This window comes from Paralichthys olivaceus, chromosome 3 (genome assembly GCF_024713975.1).
Source record: "Paralichthys olivaceus isolate ysfri-2021 chromosome 3, ASM2471397v2, whole genome shotgun sequence".
NCBI classification, from domain to species: domain Eukaryota; kingdom Metazoa; phylum Chordata; class Actinopteri; order Pleuronectiformes; family Paralichthyidae; genus Paralichthys; species Paralichthys olivaceus.
This window is the reverse complement of record NC_091095.1, coordinates 17,052,795-17,075,976: the sequence shown is the minus strand read 5'-3', so window position 1 is coordinate 17,075,976 and position 23,182 is coordinate 17,052,795. Positions and strand designations below refer to the sequence as shown.

Genomic DNA, 23,182 nt, shown 5'->3' with positions numbered 1-23,182 from the left:
CTCAAAGGCACAGCATGGCACAGTCGGTAAGGACAGCACTTTGCTCCACTTTACTGTGTCTCTCCTTTCCTCCAAGGCTCCATCCGTTCAATGACCCACAGCACATCCAGTCTTTACTTACTTATTTTGATTTTCTGTGTAGATATATGCAATGATCATGGTAAAGCTGGTGCATACATGAATCCTGAGGGACGGGGTGATCATTCATATGAGGATATTAGTGCAATTTTCTCTGTAGGCTAACACCCCAGGTCCAACCAGAGCCCTGGTTCCTCCTGGAAAGCAAATTGAAAACCGGAGAGCCCATCAGAGACCAGATTAGGCCGTTTTACCGACATGCTTAAATTGCAGCAATCTTGAATGCAGATCACATCTGCAGCTAATTGATGGATTTGCCAGAGGATCTGAGAGTGGTTGGGCTCCACTGCGAGCTCCTGTTTATTTTCAGGAGGCAGATGCTTTAACCCTTTCCCTGGCTGCTTCCAGCAAGGGCTCTGGGCCAGTGAATCTTGGAGCAAGCAGCGTACCATCATCAACTGTGACACAACTGTCCAAAGGCTTAGCCTAACATTCAGCCACAAACTCTGCCTAATGAGAGAGATGTGTGCCCGGGTTTCTGGTATACACTGGTTTTGCATGAATAATTCAAAGCACAAAGTTTGCTGTTGTTCTTCAGGTACTCTCTTGCCACTCAGGGTAGAAGCTCTGGTGAGGATAGTACCGGTGCCTGCCTTACAGAGGAAAGGTGATTAGCGGCTCAGCACAGCATCGTCAGATGCAGCTTTTGTAGCTGCAGCCATGAAAGTGTAAATCATGGTTATCGTGACGGAGGACAACTGCGATGGTTGTTGATCGTACTCTTGTTTCATTTGAAGACAGAAACTCAAAAGCAGCAAGGCTTTTCAAAAGTCAAACAAAAATTGTAGATCTCATATAAAATTATCTTCTCATACACACTATTAATACATAGAGTGTGTAGGTGCATTCATCAGAGGGAGAGAGAGGAAATTAAAAATCTGTAGACACGATTGAACACGTGTAGGTATTTTTGCATGTGATTGCTCCGAAAGAAAAATATGCATGAGCACTGTATGTGTTTTGGGATGTGCTTTGTGCTGTGGTTGTGCCAAGCGATGATCTATTTTTTCCTATTACCCCACTGCATACGTGTGGTTCATTTACATTCATGGTTATCCAGATAATGAAGCTTTCAATCCGGGGGATCCTGTGGTGAGAACAATGAACCCAATTACCTCCTGCCGCCTGTGAGATGGGATGGCAGACTCTGAGACAGATGGGTGAGGCTGCACTCGGCCGGCAATCCAATCACATTCATCTCGCTTGCTTCCCGTTTCCCCTGTTCATGTGTTCTGTAGCAACTTATCAACAGGCAGGGGCCAAAGAACCTGGGATCATTACATCACACACACCAACATTTCTGCAAACACACACATACAGATTTGGGCAAACACATTCACTGAGGTCCACTCGATCCCCCGCCCATCCGTTCTCTACCACTAACATGCACATCAGGTTTCTGTCTTCCGTCAAACAGCGTTGATCTGAAGAGCTCACAAACTTCACCCGCTGGAGGAGGAAAAGCAGGTGAGGAAAGGGTTTTGTGGACAAGATGATATCTACCTCAATCTTGATCTCTTTATCGGCTAGCCAGAGGTCTGACTATTTGAACATCCCTGATGAATTATGCAAGATATTCAAGTTTCCTTATTCCAGCATACAATTTCAGTTGTATGCTGTGAAATCAGAAAGATATGTTCGGTGAAAAGTTAGTGTCTACATTATCAGCCCATGAGTGGATGTGCAACACGATGGAAGCAGATGGAAATAGTGTAGATCAGGAACAAAGTCAAACAAGCGTAAAGTGCGTCTTTTTTGATCATGTCTCTGATGCAATCCTTCGTAATGAAATCAGCAAAGATGGCCGTTAAATGAGCTTAACTTAGACATGAGTCATCTGGCACGACGGGGGTTAAGCTAGACAACGATGTCAAATGTGAAAAGATAAAACTGATAATCCAAAATTAAAAACAAACGAAAAATCTGTAAAACAAGTGTACATACAAACTTAAATCCTTATCTAAATTTTTAAAGAATGTAATTAGCTACTAAAGCTGGTTATTGAATGAGAGCTGATACTCTTCTGCATAATTCTCCAGTTACCCTCATCACCCCCTGCCCCCCTCACTGTCTAAATTGTCCTCGTAACTTTGATACGGTGATCAATAATAATTGCCTTAATGATCGATGCTTGTCCTGGAGTTTTCCATCAGTCTGTTATGCCATGAGTTTTGTCAACACCGTTGTAGGGGGCAATGTGTGGCTTGTTAGTGGGGATTTGCATGCTAATGCTCAGCAGCTCCCCTGAGTGGCATATAGGTGTTTTTATGTTAATGAATGTCAGGAGAAGATCTCTCGTTGGTCATCCCTGGATACTCACAGGTGTGTGTACACACACACACACACACACCTGCCTAGCCATGCATGGATGATCCCACACACACAAACACACACACTGAGTGCGTACCCACTGAACCCTTGGATGCATTATTGATAAGCTACTAATTACGCTTGTTGCAATTTCAGCTGACCTTTCCCGGGAACATCCCGGATCATTATAAGGTGCATTTTCTCTTGAAATTGCAAAGGTAATCTACTGTCCACCTCCCTCATTCTCCTTCTACACGCAGCACCATCGCCTTTCTCACTGCTGGATGAAGATGTGCTTTCACTATGCTCAAAAATAGCTGGGTAGTAAAGACACAGATAGTTAGAACCAGAGAGAAAATGGCAAGAAAGAGTAGAAAGATAGTAACTTTGCAGGAGATTACATTGTTTGATATCAGAATCGTGCTTGAGCTGTTATTTCCATATATTCTGCATGGCCTCAAATCATTGAAGCTATATCTGAATTGAAGTTTATGGTTAACATGATGCACAGTATCATCACATTCTGTTAAAGGTTAAAACACCATCTTGGGTTTTCATTTAATTGTGACACTTAAGTTGAAAACATTCTAAACATGGGTTACCATCACAACAGATGTGTCAAATGGTTCTGCAGCTTCCCTGTTAAAAGGGTCATTCCAACTGTTAATTCAGAGTGGTTGTGTAGTTGATGCTCCGAAACAACTGCTACTCAGCTGATCTGCAAGGTGCAAACAACCTAATATTCCTGCCAGAGCACATCCTCTAAGTTCCATTGATGGTTTCCCCAAGTCTTGTTTACCCAACAGATTTTCTTATTTCTTAAAGGAGAAGTTCAGTTTTTTTCAACCTGGACCTTATTTCCAGCATATGGTACCTCACCAAATGCTGGACGTCACCCAAGTGAAAGCCCAGGATGTAAACAAAGCAACTTGGACTCACAGGGGACTAGTGCTGGCGATTCATAGTAAATAAAGAGTTTCGCAGCAGATAATGCGTTATTTAGAGGCTGTATTGTGGATGCCCCAATCACTTGTGTTGTATGGATATATGCCGATCGCGTGTGGATCTAAAAGCGTCCGAAGGACTCCAAGTTACTCCAAACCTTTATGGGTGAGTAGATCTACATACCATATGCTGGAAATAAGGTCCAGGTTGAAAAAAAACAAACTTCTCCTTTAACACTGCAGCTGTAGAAAATTTATACTCCAAATAAAACAGCAATCGCCTGCAGCAATCAAGATATCGATCTGGACGTAGGTAATTTCCATGTATTTACTTTGATGCACAAAATGTTGTAAAATTAATGTGTATACAAAGTGGCAGCAACAGTAAAAATAGACTTGCTAATTATTTTAAAGCTACACAAAAAAGGGCCCATCAGACACAAGGGCTGACAAAAAAAGGTAATAAAGTTGGCCTGTGATGATGAAGCATGAGAAACTAAAGGCTCCAATATAAAGTGTTCAGCAGACTTACTGAGTGCATGTTTCTATTGTTCTTTAACAGGGTGGCTTTTAAAAAAGTGTAAGTTTAGACTTTGTTAAAGCATCAATATAATTTAATAGCTATTTCACATCCAAACTGCCAAAAAAAGTACAAAGGACATGAAGTAAAACCAGAGTTACATAATTACTTGCAAAATAAATCAATATGACTACACAGAAGTCTGGCCATGATCCCCTCCTCAATGTTCTTAAACTCAGCCAACTTTTCCTTTTATCTAATTCATATGACTGATGTTTCGCTACCGAGTGTCAAGTCCAGAGCAGCTCCGCTTTTAATGTTTCAAGAGGTCGCTTATACCCAGATCTGCAGGAGTTAGAGATGTTAATGCAGACTGGGTTGAACTTGGGCTGAACTCTGGTGATGCTCCAGATGTGAATACAGAAAAATTCTGGGCAATGGCAGTTATTTGGCTTTTTGCAGCAGCCTTGCGTTTTCCTGACTGTTTCTCCCATTCAACTTTAATTCATTTATACACAAGATTCTTGATTTAAATATTTTCTTGCACAAATGGCTACAAGTTTCATTCAGCCAAACACTAAATGTGAAGCATTATTAACAAAAATGATTTACCTATTCATTATTATTATCACTATTAATATGATATCTGATCAATTCTGACCAGGCTGCAGTTTGTATTGGTGGTTATATGTTATATGCTGGATTTTTTTAGCATTTGTATTACAGCTTGATCAATATTAAAAATAAATAAATAAAAGTGAGAGTGAAGTAAATGCAGATTTATAAAATCAAATTAACTTCATAATCCAATAATTTTTTAAGACCTGTCAAAATAACATTTAAGACCTTTTAAAGGCCTTAAATTCAGATTATTGGGTTTTAGACACTTTAAGGGCCCCACTTGGTGCATACAGAGGCACTACACAGCCCAACTAAAAATGCATAAATGCAGGTACTTGTGGTGAATATTATCCACAATAAGCCTGGCATTTGCATAAAACTAATAATCCCACATGCATTGATAGATGCTAGGCAGTAAGGATGTAAATGCAATGTGGAAAAACAACCTAATCCTATATGCAGGGAGCTGATTCAAGGACAGATTTTCATTCATGTGTCAATCTTTCCATCTACTACAATATAGAGAAACAGGTGGACTTGACACACATGCCCCAACAATGAAAGGTAATCACCTTCTTGCACAATATTTTGGCAGCATTTGATAAAATTGGAGCACTGTGCACAATGCAGTATGTGAGGAGCAATCAATCCAGTTTGCAAGAGGAACATGCAAACTTTGATAGATTTAAAGTATGCTGCCATGTTAGTTTCTAGACACCTCTATACTTGAATGGACCTTTACTGGCACTGAACTTCCAATTGATGTATTAATAATAGGTTGGTGTACAGTGAAGGTCGATATCCATTGAGAGAGTCTCCTCATAACTTAATCTAAGAAGTATTACTGTTACCATTCTAGAGTTATCTGTCCAACATCACATGGATAATATATAGGGATTCTATGAAAAAGTTGGGTATACTATATATTCAATGCGACTGTAAATGATTTTGTTTTAGCTCTGCATGTCTTTCAAAAACAGAAATGATGTATGAAGGTCATTACGACAACTTTCTTTTCATCCTTCAACAATTTTCCCCATTCTCTGAAAAACAGTACACAGACGGACGCACACACACAAAAGTTTCCACAGATTGTGCTATTCTCACTCTAAGAAAAGTGTATATATGCCAATTGCAATCAGATTTTGTTGGTGACGGAGGCCGGCTCGGAAACCAAAATAAAAAGATAGGTTGTGGAAAAAGTCTGGGAGCAGCAGTTTGCTGGCAGCGCTGTGAACCAGGTGAGCTGGTGCAGGCAGCGATGACACCAGCCAAAGGATTAATAGTCTCGGGGGAAGCCAAGGTAAGCCTGCTGCTCCTGCTTGACATCTTTGTACTTGTAAGAGCACAGAAATTAGCCAGGCAATGCGGTGAGTAATGGCCAGGGTGCTTCCATCAGTCCCATTTAACAATGCATGCAAAGCCAACAGAGGAAAATGCAGGGGGAGAAAAAAGTAAATGTTCTCTCCTGGGCATGTGCTTGCAGCAGTTTATTACCCGAGACCTAGTGTTGTGAACGCAGCAGAAGCATTCCACTAACATCCTGTCTGTTTAATTACACACACACACACACACACACACACACACACACACAGCCTTATAGATCGTTATTTTCTTTTGATAAGAGCAGAAATTGCATTTGAAAACTTGATAATGGTCTTAACAAAATCATATTGCACATTATGCAGCTTCAGTGTTATTCAGTAATTAAGATAAATAAGGTTTCTTACACCCCTCTGGTGTTGACAATAATTTTTAAATTGTCTATGTGTAGAGGAGCATCACTGTGGAACAACGTTTGAACATCAGGGTGCTTCTGGGCCTGTACGACGGCTGATGCATCAAAACCTCCACAGAAGCTTCTGAAACTCCTCCTGCGGCCCGTCCACTTCTTCAACATCCATCCATTTGTTCGCTCCAGGCATCGCTTGTCAGCATCGTATCTGACATAAAGTCAAGCTGAACACAGCCTCGCTTGTTTGTTGCAGAAAGTAAAAAGATACCAGGGGGCCAGAACATGATTAAGATGGACTACAACAAGTTTGTACAATTATGATCTTGACACAGAAAACTGTCTCATAATTTTGTAAAATATTTTTCTTGTCACTTTAACTTACCAAAATGTTTGAATAATCCCACTGTAGTTCAGAGGCGAACAATGTTTCCTCTTTAGAACTCGTGTTTTAATAGTTTTTAATATTAAGCTGCTAATATTTGAGACTTTGCTATTTCTCTCTCTCACATACACTCATGCACACTGCTTTTATGCATCCAGTCTTTAGCAGTACCTTTCATTGGTAAGTTTTGTTTTGTGTGACACATTCCTGCAACTTCACAACCAGAGACAAGGAAGTGAGTTTGGTCATGTACATTGACTTTTCGAACAAGGGACGGTTATGATCACAATTAATGGGCACTGTGTGAAGTTGTGTTAATTCAATCACAAGGCCGTCTTATCACTTATTCTATGTACATAAAAAAAAAAATTTGCAAAAGATGATATTAAATCGCATATTCTGTAGTTGCCTTTTAAAATGCGATTTCGTTTTTTTTTTTTTTTACATGTAATGCCCCTCATAGGTTATTCTCCCTTTTGATTATCCTTGAAGCTTAGTATTTACCCAACCAGCCTCCTTTCTGCCTAATCCATAAACAATGTGGAGAAAAATGCATTATGTATGTATTTCCCAGTTCGACATAGGGCTATAATAAAAACCAGCGACAGCATCATGATGAGTTCCGACAGTGGTCCAGACCTACGTGGAGCCTGGACCCCTCCAGATGTTCACTCACAGCATCATGGAGACATGGGCACGCTCTCCCCAATCCACTCAGCAGAGACTTATGTCTCAGCACACCAAATGTCAGTGACTCATAAGTCAGATGGTATCGCAACATGCTCAGATTGTTTGCATTTTTGCACATGCACACCTTCCTAAGCAGGATCACCGGAGAAACTGCAAGGATAAAGCAAACGTCAGGTTCAATATGAATCTGTTTTTTTTTTACTTATTGAGAAAAAGACTACATAGCTGTATATATTTATATATTCATAAGGACTATCCATATATCTAACTTTTTTTGTTTTGTCACAAAGCCTCAGCCTCATTTTTGTGATTTCGACTTTGACTGCACCAAGGTCACATTCACTGTGAAAAATTAATTGTATCAGATTCATATGCACAAAAGGAGAAGAACAAAAGTGCCGCAGCACATCCAGGTTTGAAACTGGATCTTTGCAAAGTCTTCATAAATCCTACAAGTCGAGCCTCCGCAACTAGAAGTACAACTATTGGTGGCACTTATATGTGTAAAAAAAGGTGAAAAAGAGCCACTTAAACAACATATTTTTTAAGGATTTGTAAATCTGAAAAATGCGACAAAGAATAGCACTATAGCCACACTGTCCTCAGCCACAATCCACCATGCACACAATTCTCCATGAAACCATGCACACCCACCTCTTTTCCATTCCAAACTTTCCTGAAAACACAACACAAAAAATCCTTCCTGTGATAACTATATACACTACTTCTCCAGAGCACACATCCCACACTGTCTTTCCTCGCTCCTTCCACACCTGCCACATGGGACCGAGCCTTTCTTAGTCTTGCGTGCGAGCCAAGAAGGTTGACAATACAGAATCCTTCTTGGCAGGGATGGGGAAATGGATGGACGGAAGGAATGAAGGGATGAGGGGTGATAGAGGTCTCCCAGCTGTCTAAGACCCAGGCACGTCCCAGCACACTGGTTCTCACTAATGACCAGAGGCCCTGAATTCCTGTGGCTCCCCTGGGACAACAGCTGCTGCCATCCCCAGCTTCTCCGCAGGCTTTGAAGGGGACGTGGCAGCATTTGAGCTGGCTGTACACTCCTGCCTAGCAGAGCAGCAACTCAGGGAAGGGGACAGACAGGCTTGTTGTGCCAGCAGGGTGGCTAAGCCTGCTGAAGCCCCATCCAGCCAATTACTCCCTACGAGTGCCAAGCTGCCTCTCTAATGGAGAAACTGGGGACCACACGCTGTTAGGTCCTCTCGCAGGTTTACAGGTTTTACAGGTAAGCAGTAACACTCCCACTTCGGGCCAGGCATTTTCTTTCAGTGCATTGTGACAGTTAGGACTAAATGGGGAGAAAAGCTCAGTTTGATTCCCTCCAAACCAATTTGTTTAAAATGACAAATTCCTTTTAGAGCTCTTGTTTCTCTCTGACGTCCATCCACTCACACATAGCCCCTGGTTAGGCTTACCCTTTAGACTATTTGCGGAGAGAGAGAAACTGCTGTATGAGAAGAGTAGTGAAAATGGCCCAGCCCATGGTTAGACTACCCTAATCATTCTGTTCACGTCCCCCTGTTCAGATAAGCAGCACAGTGCCTCCAGTGAGCCTTCCCTCCATCGACGGCATACATATACTTTAACACAGCTAATTTGTGCAAGTCTTGCAGCACTTGCACACCATTTAAAGATACACTTCAGATTTCACTAGAGACCCAGTGGACCGAATATGGCGAGATGGAGGTCAGAATAAATAGAGCTGCAACAACCCAGGAGAAATACATTTAAAATATGTATTGTTTCACCAACCACTGTTCTCTGTGAACGCTGATGAAGTATAGCAATCAACATTACTGTTATTGCAAATGTATTGTTGCAGCTTTGGGTAAAAAAACACGCAAAACTTTTTTGTCTCTGCTACACACCCAACACAAAAAAGTTACATCAAATTAAGTCCTTTTATTTAATGGTAAAGAAAAACCTGAGCTTTTCTAGGACATTTTATGAACTACAGAATCCAAACAAATTGAATCAGAGAGAAATATAGAATTACCGGTTGAGAAAATTCATTTTGTTACATATGACAGGTTCTGGACTGTGCTTTTTTTCCCCTCTGTGTTTACAAAACAATTTGTGGTAGTCCGCTGGACCAACTTTCCTCTAACAATGTGTTATCAGAGAGAGAAAAACAAGAGAGAATCAATAGGACCTGTGGTCATGTATAATTTGCAGGACCAGCACCTGGCTGCCAACAAATAAAGATTTTTTTTTCCCTGCATGTTGCATTCAAGGATATTGGACAATTTCGTTGGAGGTAGGCGGCTATTTTCACCAAATCCTGGCTGCAGGTCAGCTGAAATGATTGAATCTCTGTAAGCCCTGTGGGTGCACACAGCGCTGTCCCCATGTAAACAGGAGGCCTGAATGTGTTCTTCACACTTCTTTGCATGTTATGTTTATATCCATGAACGAGCTCAGCTGAGACACACTGACAAACCGCAGCAGTCAAAGCCAATGCCACATTGGCGGTAAAATAAATCTTTTGATTTGCATGGAGAGTGGTGTGGAATTCTCAGCATTTGTTTTTTCTGTACACTATCTTCTTAACCGTGCACTATGCAATCATGTGTGTGTGTGTGTGTCAGGTTGGTTGGCAGGCTGCGAGGCTGCCTTGGCGAGTCACAAAGCTCTTCTCCCTGAACCAGCTGGGCCCTCCTGCCTCTCTCCAAAGCAGTCAGTGCAGACCACATGGTCTCACCCCCACTCTGAAAGGTGCCATTCAGCCTCACACAGCTAGAGACACACATGGACACATACTAGCAGCCACACATATAGAGCATTGAAGCACAAAGAAATATTCAAAAGAACAACTCCTGCTGTCCACACACAGCAAAACAACCTGCTCAGCTGAGCCAACCATTCAAAATGAGTCTAATCTAAAGAGCCTGCAAAACCCTACATCATCTAAAGTAAGGTCAGACAATGCAATATGTTGGGTGTTAGTAATGATCCTCGGGTGAATGTCTTAGCTGGTTATTCCACAGTGATTCTTCAATTCACATTACAACATATCATTTATACTCTATAAAAGTTTTTTTTTTTTTTTTTATTGAACTAAAGAAGCACCACCTGCACTTAATCGCACAAACTCCTAAATTATTTTTTCATCAAGACACATTAATTATTTTCGGAGAAATATCAAGAAATTCATATTAGCAATGTTAAAGAAACTGAAAAAAATATTCCTGGATCTACCCCCTGATGTGAATCTGTGCCAAAATTGAATGGGTTGTTTGTTAATTCATACTCCACCCCTCCACATATTTCATGGAAATTGGTTGAGTATGATTTCTATAATCCTGCTGACAAACTAACAAACAAACAAAAAAACAACCTCCTTGGTGAAAGTAATAAATTCTGTCTCCACGTCCTTATTTTTCGATTGCTAATCTTAATTTTACTATTGGACTTGGCACAGTCTATGAAATTACATTTCTATTTCTCATCATGTTGTTTTTTTTAGACTTTTTCATTGAAGGAGATCTTTCTCTCATTTCCAATGTTGTATGTTGTACAGATTATACAATAAATCCCTCTGAGACGCAGTTAGGATTTTAGCCTGTATAAATACATTAATCTCATCTTAAATATTTTAAATGTTAAAATATTTTTCTTTATTTCAGAGTGCCGAAAAAGCTATTCCAAAAAGAAATTATGTTTTAATCATTTATATTCACTTGTATGTATCAGTAGGATGTTATACTGTATATAGTCCAGCGATATTTTTCCTTCTGCTTATTTTGAGTTTTTTGTTCATTTCCATTTTCCTTGATTCTGAATAACATTAAATTATTATTATACTGTTATTCTAAACTGATTAATTATGTAAGAGGTCATTGTAACTGTGGTATTTGCTTCCTTTAGTTGCATAAATCAAACAGGCTCCGTTTTATAAGGGCCATATTGATACTTTGCATTGTCAATAATGTTTCTCTGCAAAAGAGTTGAACTTTTGAACTGGGGAGAGAAGTTGTTTGCTCTCAGAGCTCTATCAGTGTCTCTGGATGAGGAGACGGAGATAAAGAGATCTGACATGTAGTGGAGGAGAAGTACGAGAGCGAGATGTTGGGAGGTCCGGGTCACATGGCGAGCCCCGGGACCCTGCGGTGGAGGTAACACACTTCCCCTGAGCTACATTTACCCTTTAGCTGCAGCCAGGCAGGCCGGCTGAGTGGACAGAGGTGGATAGGTTGGGGGGGTTGAGGGGCACAGAGGGAATGAGAGGGAAAGCAGGCAAGTGAGCTGGAGAGAGAAATGTAGCAGTGAATTCTAATGTCAGATCAGAGCTGAACTGAGCAGCAAGGAGATCTCTCCTGCCAGCAGCGTACGAACATGCATCAGTATCAAGGGTAAAATATTGTGATCTTTGATTATTCCCTGTTTCACCTTTCATTAATGTCATCCAGATAGAAGCCAAGGCAGCTTGACATGCACACATGAACGCAGAAAGGATTTCACAGACACACCGGTGAGATAGCACTGGATTTTGACAGAACCCTTTGTTTCCTCCGTGCTGTTGCAGTACGTTGCTTCTCTGCAGTTGTAGGTCACATTCATTTCATACTGACACAGAGCTTTCTGTCTGTCTTTCTTTTCTTTTTCGTTTTTTTTTTTCTGTTTGTGGACCCGTGTGATAAGAATGCAAAGAAGCAATTAGCACTCATCATGTGCAATAAAGACAGAAAAGACATTAGTAACTGGTATCGCTCTCTCTCAAACACTCACACACACACGACAAAATATGGTGGGATGACAGGAAGGTTAAAAACAACCTAGTGAATGGAACAAAGGGACGGAAGGCAGGTTTTTCATCAAGATTCATGAATTATTCCCTCGGAAATCAGTGAAAATATAAAAAAAACTAATATAAAAAAACTTCCACATCTCGCAATGTTAACAAAAGTGATAAACAATCCTGGATCTGCTCTTTTTTCAATATCTGCACCACAACTGAAGAGGTTCCATCATTCCACCCTTTTTTGTGGTAATCCTTTCTGTAGTTTTTGTGTAATCTTGCTTACAAACCAACAAAGAAATGAAAAGGGGTAAAACATAACTTTCTCTGGAAAGGTAAATATATATACACAAATAATCTAAACTGATTTCCAAAAGCAGTGAAACAAGTTCTTCTGTAGATAATGATGATAATTTTCATTTAGATATATCATTCTGATGAAACCTGAGAACTAATGCTTGCTCTGGCGGGGTCTGTACCTTTTCTTGTGGAATACAACGGTACAAACATAAATTTGTACGACTGTTGCGCAGGGATTCCATTTCTCCAGATAAATAATTCAAGTTGTACATGCTGGGAGAATATTCCAAAAATAACAGCAGGCTGGAGCGGATAGTAGGAAGGAGGACGACAACTATGAGACGGGGCTGACAGCCAGCGAGCTGGGGATTTCGTCATCCCTCTGCATCTCAAACTCCAGTTCCTCCTTGACCTGGGAAATGAAGCATCTCTTGATACCATAGCTGTACCAGGTATCATTACACCCAGCATGCAGCCAAAAGATGCTGTTCTCCTGTCTTATGCCTGATAGGCCCGGATTTAACATGTCCCCCCCTGTCTTTGGCTGCTGCCCCTGCTGTCAGATTGGTCTTGTTAAACTGACCTGCCAGAGATTAAGAGGCCTGATCAGATTAGGATGCCAAATCGCCTCGCAGAAGTAGCCCTCGCTACGACAGTCGGAGTAGGATGGTTGCAGAGGCACTTCAAGGTTTCACTTTAACATTCAGGAATCAATCCCCACTTCCAATCCTGCATATTAGGCTGATGTGTGCCAGCAGTCCAGGCAGGCAGCTGTCAAGGGCTGTACCTTTCCCTAAAGCACATTGTGCCTGCACTGCTCCCTGATTCCCTGATAACATTAATGCCAGGCAGATGTCTCTGAACTAGTCCAGACATTTTCTTGATATTAGAGTTGTAAACTGGCCTCTTTTCTTTGCCCCTACCGAATTCCTTGAAAATCTCCTGTGGCTTTTAAGAGCAGCACAATATTGACCCACAATATCTTCCACATCAACAACAGCCAAGACATTCGCTTCCCTAATGGTTGGAAAATCAATAGGTAACGAATGGGCTTATTTATATTTCAAGCGATGATGTGTCATGTTTTGGGTTTGGTGACAAGTTTATTGCTGTAGGGCTGTAGTGAGGATGTGAGAAAGAAGGTGTGAAATAATAAAGGGGGAAAAAAACATGACTGTGGATCTCTATCAGCTGTTGTCGAACCACAACAAATAACATCTGTTCCAGATAAGAATCTCCTCCTTATCAAGACACTGCTCTACCTCTGTCATTAGTCTAAATTGTACTCTGCAGCTAATCTAAAATGAAAAGACAATTCAGACCCCAAGATCTCACCCAATAACTCCCTGCGATATCAAAGTGTTCTTTGAAGGCCGCTTTCTATAAAACTGGCTCAAGTGCCGGGTCAGAGATCCAGCAGCTGAAGGTGCAGCAGTCATTTGAAGCCTCAATCTTATTTCGACCTATTCCCCAATGCAACCTCAGCTGCCTTTGTATTCTTTATCTGGGGCCCTCTTCATGTTTATTGCACAGAGGCAATCAGGAGGGCCTGTGTTTGGACCTGGCCAAATGCCCCTAAGAACTGAATTGTCTGGGGATACGCTTATTAACTTCTTTGCACAGAGACCCATTTGCCAATCATCCCTGACAATGCCAGTTCACCTGATAGACTCATCAGTGAGCGAGGGCCAAGGGAAAAGTCAAAGAGTAAAGAAAGGCTAAGAGTACAGAAAAAAAAAAACAAGGGAGTGAAAAGGCAAACAAAGCAGACACTAGACGATAGGATAAACCCTACAAGTATCTAAGGGATCTAGTGCGAGAAGAGGAATATAGGTTTTAAGAAATGGAGAAAATACAAACTCTTGTCAAACACTAGTTGCAATGAACCATGTCAAGGCCAGGGCAGTCAGTGCATGACCACATCATCACTTGTACTTCAGATGGCAGCTCTGTAATAATGACTCAGGAATATATATATATATACACACACACACACACACACACAGCTACTAATGAATAATGTCAAAACACACCTTCTTCCTTCATGCACCAAAGCAAAGGTTACCCCAATCATCTTTTCGGCTGCTGCAGTTTTACAGCTCCAGAATGACTGCTTCTCTCTCCATTACCTCTGCACTCGTTTGACTGGCAGATGGGTGGAAAGACACTGGATGGAGAGTGGGCGGGTGGGTAATCATGGGGCCGTGCGTCACAGTGTGTGCATGCTCGCAGCACTATTTGTCGTCTCAGCAGGTGAGATGGGAGAGGCAGGTGAGACGTGTCTGGGCCTAATTTAAAAGCCTCTTTGCGGTGCCCACTGAACCAACGTTGGCATTCCCTAATGGTGCATCGCAGGCATGTCAACGCCGCGCTGCTCCACGCCATCCATGTGTCCTTGTCTTGGTTTAATAGCCGCCACAGCTTAAGTAACAATATCCACATGACGATACATAGCTACATTTCTAACAACATTCAATATTTCTGTGTATTTCTGTGGTGTGCAGGAAAGCTAATCTCTGGACGAGCCACTGCCTCCATATCTCAGTTTGAACCTTTTGGTCGGAGCAGGTGTCCTTTCCAGTCCAATGGTGGCATGACAGTGATTTAGTTGAATGGCGTGGACTGACAGTGAGAGAGATGGAGGGTGATATGAGAGGCTAATGGAGTTAATATGCTGAGATGGAGCGATGGAGGAAAGGAGAGGTTAGACTGCAGGGACAGACATGGAGCTTTAGCTGAGTCACAAATACTCAATCTGAATACAGATCTAATTTTAAAATGGATGTTTTCCCCATAACTTTGTTTCTTGTTTCTCTAACTTCCTGCTGCAGAGACTGCTTTTATATGTGCAGAGATTAAATGCACTAAGAATCTTTTTCTATTTCTGCCATCATCCATGCACCAAACGTGTAAAATTTTGATTCTATATATTCTTTTAAAAATCCATTCAAATATATCAGCCTGCATTTTCATTTATCGGAAGGTGGTGGATTTGTAAATTCAATTTTCACACACTAAACTGCTACAATGACATTTCCATGGTAAAGTTGTATTGTGTAAACAAAAATAAAAAGTGACTGCATTGCATATATTTTGAGTTCTCTTTTATACTGAGAGGAAAGACATTTTCTTTCTGCCCATATATCCTGAGGTGGAAAAGAAGCTCTTTTTTTCCTTCTTCCCTGTCTCTTTCTTTGTCATCACTTATTTGCCCTGTCATTCTTTCTCTTGTGCTTGCTCTGTCTTTCATTTTGTATTTGTCACTCATGTTCTTTTTATGCCTCCCACTCACAAGGGATCCAAGGTAATTTCCATACAGTAACAACCACTGGGGGAAAAAAAACTGTTTTAAAAAGGGAACCGACATTATTTTTTATATTAGAACCAATGAAAGACAATATGAAGGTGTATAGGTCATACAAACTACTATTAGCTCCCATCAGTTTATAGGGCTTCTGTTCCCAAGTGCATGTGTCATTAGTGCATGAGAATGTATGTGTATATTCATATTATTATGTGCCTGTGATTGTGCATCAGTGCAACAATAATTTCCGTCTTGTCAGTTTTTGCACACACCAAAGTTCCTTGTGGTATTTGTCCTGTCCGTGAGCAAACAGGACAGTTCCTTACCACATGGGGTGTAAGGGAGTAAAGGTCTCAGAAATTTAGGGCAGAGAATTCATTGGTATGAAGAAGAAGGGCAGTGGAGAGAAGAGGGAATCTAATGTGTATAGCTGGACTGAAACTGATCCAAGCCCCCAAAACACACTTTTATTATTCAATATTCTATTACCTGTATGAGAGAGAGAAGGAGCGTGTGTGTATGTGTGTGTATATGTGTGTTCATATGCTCGTCTGCAAGTGTCTCTAGCCTGCTGTAGTCTCCTTCCATCTGCCCGTGGACCTCTTCTCCCTGTTCTGAGGCCTGCCTTCCTGCCCGATCTGCCGAGCCTGACCTCGCTATGTCTTTGTGTGTGTGTTTCACTTGATGAGCCCGGTGTCTCTTGAAGTGGTGTCATTAAAGAAGAGAGAAGAAGCAAACGGGTGATTGCAGTGATTTGGCAGAGGTTACACAGACCCCGTCCTCCAATCAGAGCCTTTGCATGGCCTCCTCCAGCTCCACTGCAATCACAGAGCACTAAGTCCACCACACACACACACAAACACACACACACACACACACACACACATTTTTATCAGCCCTTGTCACTGCCATTATCTACCTACACTGTGGATACACTTAATAGAATACTATGATACATTTTATGATAATTGCATAATAAATCACACATAGCATTTCTTATTTTTAAAAATTCTGAATAAAGTCTGCTGGACTCCTGTATTAACAAGATTTAAGTGAAGAAGTAAGAAAAGACACTGGGAAGGAGTGGAATAAAAAATGCTGCTAAAGATGCTGTTTTTCACCAAATGTTAGCAACTGCACGTTATTTTAAGTGGATGGAAATTAAATGGCCTATAAAATGAAAAGGTTCACCAAGCAGAATCTAAATAAAAGACAACTACGTCTTCCATCTACGTGGAACTGCATAAACAGCAAGCACCATGAACATGAGGTACTATGAAACACGCAATAATGTGAGATTATTACATGTAATTGTCCATAAACACGGTAGCCTACTGGCAGGGAACAGGCAAACATGACTGTCACACTTAAAAACGTGATATTCATTTTTAATTAACATCACGGCAACGTCTTACTCTGACATTTTAAAAACCATTAAACAGCAAGTTTAAGTTCAGTGATGAAAATCAACCATTTATCCTGCGTCAAAACATCTTGTATCAATAAGATAATTGGGTTTTCTCTTTTTAGTCGCATTGAGATGTCAGATTGCACATGTAGAATGACTGAAATGACAGCTCCAACATCAAAGTGACATTTGAGTGGTACAGATCTTAGGATTCCTTATTGTCACAGCAATTTGGACAAGTATCGTACAACACGTTTTGATGTGTTCAAAGGGTACAGAGACAATCAGCATGAGAGAGAGAGACATAGAGAGAGAGAGATACATAGAGAGAGAGAATGAATAATAAAGTGTAGAGAATTGAGCACTAAATTGATCTGCAGTCTGTCTGTCCCCAAAGAGGCTGAGGTGCTGTAATGAGAATGGCAGACCAGATGCATATGGGGGCCGTCTCTTCCCCATCTCCACCCCTCTCTGAAGGAAGACAAGTTTGTTTCTCAAGGTGATTGTTGCGGTGATAAGGGAGAGGGTGTTATTAAGGGTGACAGCGGAGGGGCTGAGAGGCAGTGGCTGACTGGATAACCTTGTCCCCATCCCCGCCTCGCCTCCTTCTACATGAGCATCTCCACCACTGGCCTGCCCTGCCTGCTTGCTCGCCTGAACACAATCTGCTAGCTGGAATTACCTCCCGGCCTCAGGAAAACTAAACATGATTTCTGACCTTTCCTTTCTGTGTTCAACAGTAACCTTTGCTACGCTACGAGACCATTGCAACGAGCGAGGGACAGAGCAGGAGGAATGTGTGCAATTTCTTTTTTTTTTAAATATATATTAAAAATAGGGGGGTGAGGATCACTGTGTTCAGTTGACTCTGTGGCTCGGTTCAGACCTGGTATTAACATCTGTCCTGTAGTTCCTCTGTTAATACCTGGTATTAAAACGGGTGCTGAATGTGTCTCCTGGGATTGTTGTATATGCAAAATATACATGTATGTCATTCTGGTTCGCAAAGACCCATTATTTTTCCCCATGTGTTTGTGTGTTTCGAGGCATGTGTGTTCCTATGTTGCCGCTAGCAAGAGCAAGTTATTAAATTATTACGTTGGTCAGTGTTGATATTGAGGCGGTGATCGCAAACAAAGCATATGGACTTTGAGAAGCATAAAATCTTGTATATTTTATTGTGAAACAGGTCACAGGACGTCGACTAAGCTACGTGGCCCAGGACACATTTGCATTCACACAGCGAAAAGAGTGTGAATGCAAAGAGTGTATCGATGTGTCCCAGACCACCCTTGAATGTAGTTTGAGTGATCGAATCTGAAGACGCATGGACAACACCTTCAGCTCTGACCAGTGATCAGCTGAGTGAGGACGGACGTTAATGCCAGGTCTGAACAGGGTCTATGTATGTGTGGATATTCAAAGTACAAGTGTATTTGCAATATATGAAATCATGCAGCAATGATGCTACCTTACAATGTGCAGAGATTTCTGTCAGTGAGTTGCGATGTTGTAAGTGCTCAATTTGAAGGTGTTTACGTTCATTTGTCCCATGTAATTTGCTGCTGCTTCCATCTGTGTTTGTGCAGAAGTTGCATTAATGGCGTATTTTGTAGGAAAATAAGTATTTCTGCAAACCTGCATTTTTCCACTTGCTAAATCCATTACATCATCACTCTGCCTTCTCGTATTGTTCTTTGCCGCGTCAGCAACTTTTGCGTTGGTATTATCATCAGGAGTTTGTTAGATAAGGCTAATTGATCTCCACCTACCCAGTGTATTAGTAAATTGTTGTGATATACTTCTTCCACTGACTCTGCATAACTGCTACAGCCTCAGCACAATCTGACCCTAAGGAGCAAAAATGCATCCCTATAGAAATGATTTCATCATCTCTATGCTCTTCCTCTGTTTGTCTGTTGCACTCCTGCTTTCTCTCCTCTTCTCTGTCTCCCATAAACCAGACTCACCCCTCCATCCCCTCCCGCTTAAAACAAACCTGTTTGTGCTGATGTGAGGGTAAATTTTAAAAGCTTAGAGGCAGAGTGACCCAAACATCCTGGGCCGGCCCTGGCGGAGTTAGCTGACTGAACCCGTGGCTAGCAAAGGCCTGTGTATCCACATTGTTTGTTTAAGAGCACCAGAGGGGATTTGGATGGGGGGGTGTGAGCTCTGAATGTGTGACCCACACCTGGCCTCAACATTGGATTAGCTCCCCGTGATCCCCACAACCTCTGAACACGCTACTTACTATTTCAAGATCTCTCCATTTATGCCCAGCCAAGCACATTGTGGCCAGTAATCTATAGTTTTCTTCCCTCCGAAGGGAGAAGATGTACTGTTCAGCTTTTTGCTTTGGCCCCTGCCGCCCCTCCCTCTGTCTGGTTTGTCCACACTTTCCTCTGTTTATTTTGTTCTCTCTCTCCCCTGCTTTTAGTGTCTCTGAACAAATTCCCTTCTTTCACCTCTCCACTCTCGCCATCCATCTTTCCTCCCCTCATTCCTCTCCCTCTAACTACCCCTCTCTCCTACAGGCCTCCTCTCTTTTCTAAAGGGGATCAGTGGAGCTTAGAGGTCTTCCTGCTTGCTTCATTACTGAGCTGCTCTGACACGGGAGCTCGACTCTCTGGTAAGAAAAGGAGAACACCACTGATGTTTAATACATAGACTACTCTGTTGTCTTTTACGCCAGATAAATTCATCATCAAAAGCTGCGCGCAGAACAGCAACAGAGCATGTAGCCCTGCTCTCTCAATCTAGATTCCCAATCTCTCTCTTTTTTTTTTCCACCCTCACTCTCCATTTAACTACGTCTCTCTCTCTCAATCTCTCTCTCTCCTTCTCCCTCTCTCATGCTTTGTTCCGTCACATCTCAGTGAACTGGAGCAAAAGACGAACCGGAGCAAACCTTTGTGATCGTGGTGGCAGCTGATCGTGGATCGTTATAGAGGACTGTGGATCCTGTATCCTGTGTACACTTTGCATGTGTGTCTGTGTGCAAATATGCAACCTGGACAAAGCTGTGTGTGTGCACATGTGTTCCTATTATAATGTACATCCAACTTTCCACGATGCCTGTGTGTGACAGAGAGAGTGAGCGAGCGAGAGAGTGTGTGTGTGTAAATATGTAAATTGGACAAAGCTCTGTGTGTGCACATGTGTTCCTATTATATGGAGTCTGTATGGTATGTATGTGTTTGCCTGGTTGTCCTCACTGTGTGGGTGTGTGGGCGGCAGGCCGGCCTTTATAATGGCAGAGCCTATTTCTAATCCAGGCCTCCTCAGTGGGCTGTAGCTCTAGCTGTGCCAGGCAGACCTGCTGTAACACCAAGACTCCCAGCAGACAGCGAGCCTGCCCCTTGCTCCGCCCTCTGGACAAATGTCTGAGCTCAAAACTTTACCAGAGACCAAGGAAAACAAAAATGTGGCACCAGAAAAAAACTATTCTCAGATGACCCAAACAAAGTTGACTGAGAAGAGAACAATAATAAAATTGTTGCAAGTGGTAAGAGGTAGAAAGCTGTGGCTAGCGTCGCTGGTAAGAGCTTTTGGATGTGATTTATCCTGTGTACGGATGCCACGCCTTCTAAGGAGGCCCTGAATAGCCCTTCAAAAATGAAATATCAGCAGCAGTCAGTGCCAGTCATCAGTGCCACGTGTGATGAAAAATCAATCCATTTCATATCAGAGACCTGTCATGTGCTGTCAGAGAGACAGGTCCCTGCTGCCTCCACTCTGCGCCACGTCTCCCCCAACAGAGGCACCCCAGAAAGGTGTGCGTCATCAGTGACGGAGACGTTCACGGTGCTGGTGGCTCAATGTGTAACGGCTGCTGTTCTGCTAGATTAGGTAGGTGATTGGCCATTAATATTCATTTCACAGTGTGTCTTTGTTAGGTGGCAGCAGGGGTTGATGGAGTGTTTGGATGGATTTACTCTTCCATTTATTTCCCTTTAATTTCTATGTGCAAGGTGGTTTACTTATACACTACATCAGTGTGGCTACGCCATCACATACTGTAATTATTACCAGTTTGTACTTAGTGTCCAACACAGTAAAGTTATGGAGATCTTTATTGGGAAATGGCTCAGTTTTGATTAAATGTCCAAGTCTTCAAATATTGATCAGAAGTAGTCAGAGGAGTATGTTCGACTGTCTGTAGGCAGGCAGATTCATGTTGAAACCAGAGGAAGCCGTGGTGTGGTCTGAGCCTGTCTGGTCTTAATAACAGTAGAGACTTTCTCCTGGAGGAGCAGAGGTCCAGCAGGCACAGTAACAGGTCTTTCCCTCATGGAAGACGAACCTGGCGCAGGTGATCTGAACTGTCCTACACATAATGAGATTGAGGGACTAATTAGTATGACTGTGTGCTGTAGAGCGACTGTGTTCACTGAGGAATATATGCCCCCTATTGGACGAGAAGAGGCCCTTAAGAGAGCGGGCCAGAATAGGTGTGTCCCGGGTGTCTCTCCCTCCAAGAGGGTAATTAATATTTTTGCATTCGCTCTTCCAGCTCCTTTTATGGCAGGCTGAGTTATAGTTCTGAAAATATTGATCTGGATTCTGGCAACAGCGGGTACATATGAATAAAATAACAAAAATGTAATCTTGCCAGTATTGACAACGTGAAATAAGAGGAGTAATAATTACAAGACTCTGGATTTCAGACGGTACAATAAAATCCTCTTCAGTCTTTTACAGCAAATAAGAAGCAAAGCTTGTAAAAATAGACCATGGATCAGCATCAGCAGCACAATCTATCAGCTACAGAAGAAACAGCAGCTAAAGACGGAAACAGATATTGAGAAAAGCAAAATGATCTTTGCCAGTGATTATCACAGGAATAATTAAAACCAGCAGATTAGCAGCAGGATGAGAATAGTAGATCTAAAAGGATACCATCACACACCTCCTGTCTGCCCCTACCCACTTCCTAACCTGTTAAAGTCATGCTAGTGTTTGATTGCCCCTATGGCGCCACTCTGACCTGTTCATTTAAGATGATGTGCAACTCTCAGCTCTGTTCTAGCACTCATTTGTTCCTCTGTGGGGTCCCCACGGCCGGCCAATAAGAGGACCCCATACTGACCAAGTGCCATGGGAGCTCTAAAACAGGCCACTCACAAGCAAGGAAAGAGACAGCTGGGTGTCATTGTTAATGTGGACACACAGCACCACAATGGCAAAATCAATGGAGCTATAGAGGACATCAATCTTGACAACACAAGACCCCTGAGCTTGTCTCACCACTCCACTATAGTTGTGAATGAATGTCTGAGAGAAGGAGAGAAAGAATGAGAGAGAGAGAAAGAAAGAGAGAAAGAAAGAAAGAAACAGAAAAGCATAGGCGAGTGACAGTGATCTTTATTGGCCTTTCCTCCATCCATCTCAGGGGGTTATGCTGTCCTTTGAAGACTGTGTGCATTTGACAGGCAGCCAAGAGGCCAGTCATCCTAATTCAACCAAAACAGGCAGAGGTTTTTAGGTAAAGCCTCAGAAGTGCAGCGCAGCAGCTGCATGCAGTTGGCATTGATTGTGTGTTTTCTCTCCCTGACTGATTTTCACTTCCAAATCCCCCCCCCACCCCCCAACTCTCTTTTCCTCCACCAGGATGAGACAAAGCATCCTCCTTAAAATTACAAAAATGCACTTTCATTGTCATGGGCTGACACATGAGATGAACACCCCCCCCCCAAAAAAAAATTAACAGTGAGATTCATTGCCATCGACTTGAAGGATACCTCCTTGTCTCATTAACATATATGCAGATATGGCAGTGAGTCAATGAAAGCCTCCAAAAACGTTTGAGATCAAACACAACAGAATTAAGGCCAAGTAATGAGGATCTTGGCAAGAACCCTGCAAATGTATTGATTGTTTGGCAAGCTGAGCGTGCCCCTGCTCCATTTTCCCTCTCTATACTATTTACTCTTGTGTTTCAAACACAAACAGATCAAGCAGCGAGGGCTTTAACAGGGCCTTTGCGTGGCGATGGCTCCAGTATTGAGCCTATACACCATCTAATTTACAGTGCAATGATAATGTACTTGGCATAGAAGACGAGAGTG

The 23,182-nt window shown here is 42.1% G+C and overlaps 1 protein-coding gene across 12 annotated transcripts in view; it reads right to left on the bottom strand.

The window, feature by feature from the left end:
• The window catches only part of celf5a (cugbp, Elav-like family member 5a), a 186,177-nt gene that overhangs the window by 59,920 nt on the left and 103,075 nt on the right, over positions 1-23,182 (bottom strand). The gene's annotated exons all lie outside the window — the stretch shown is intronic.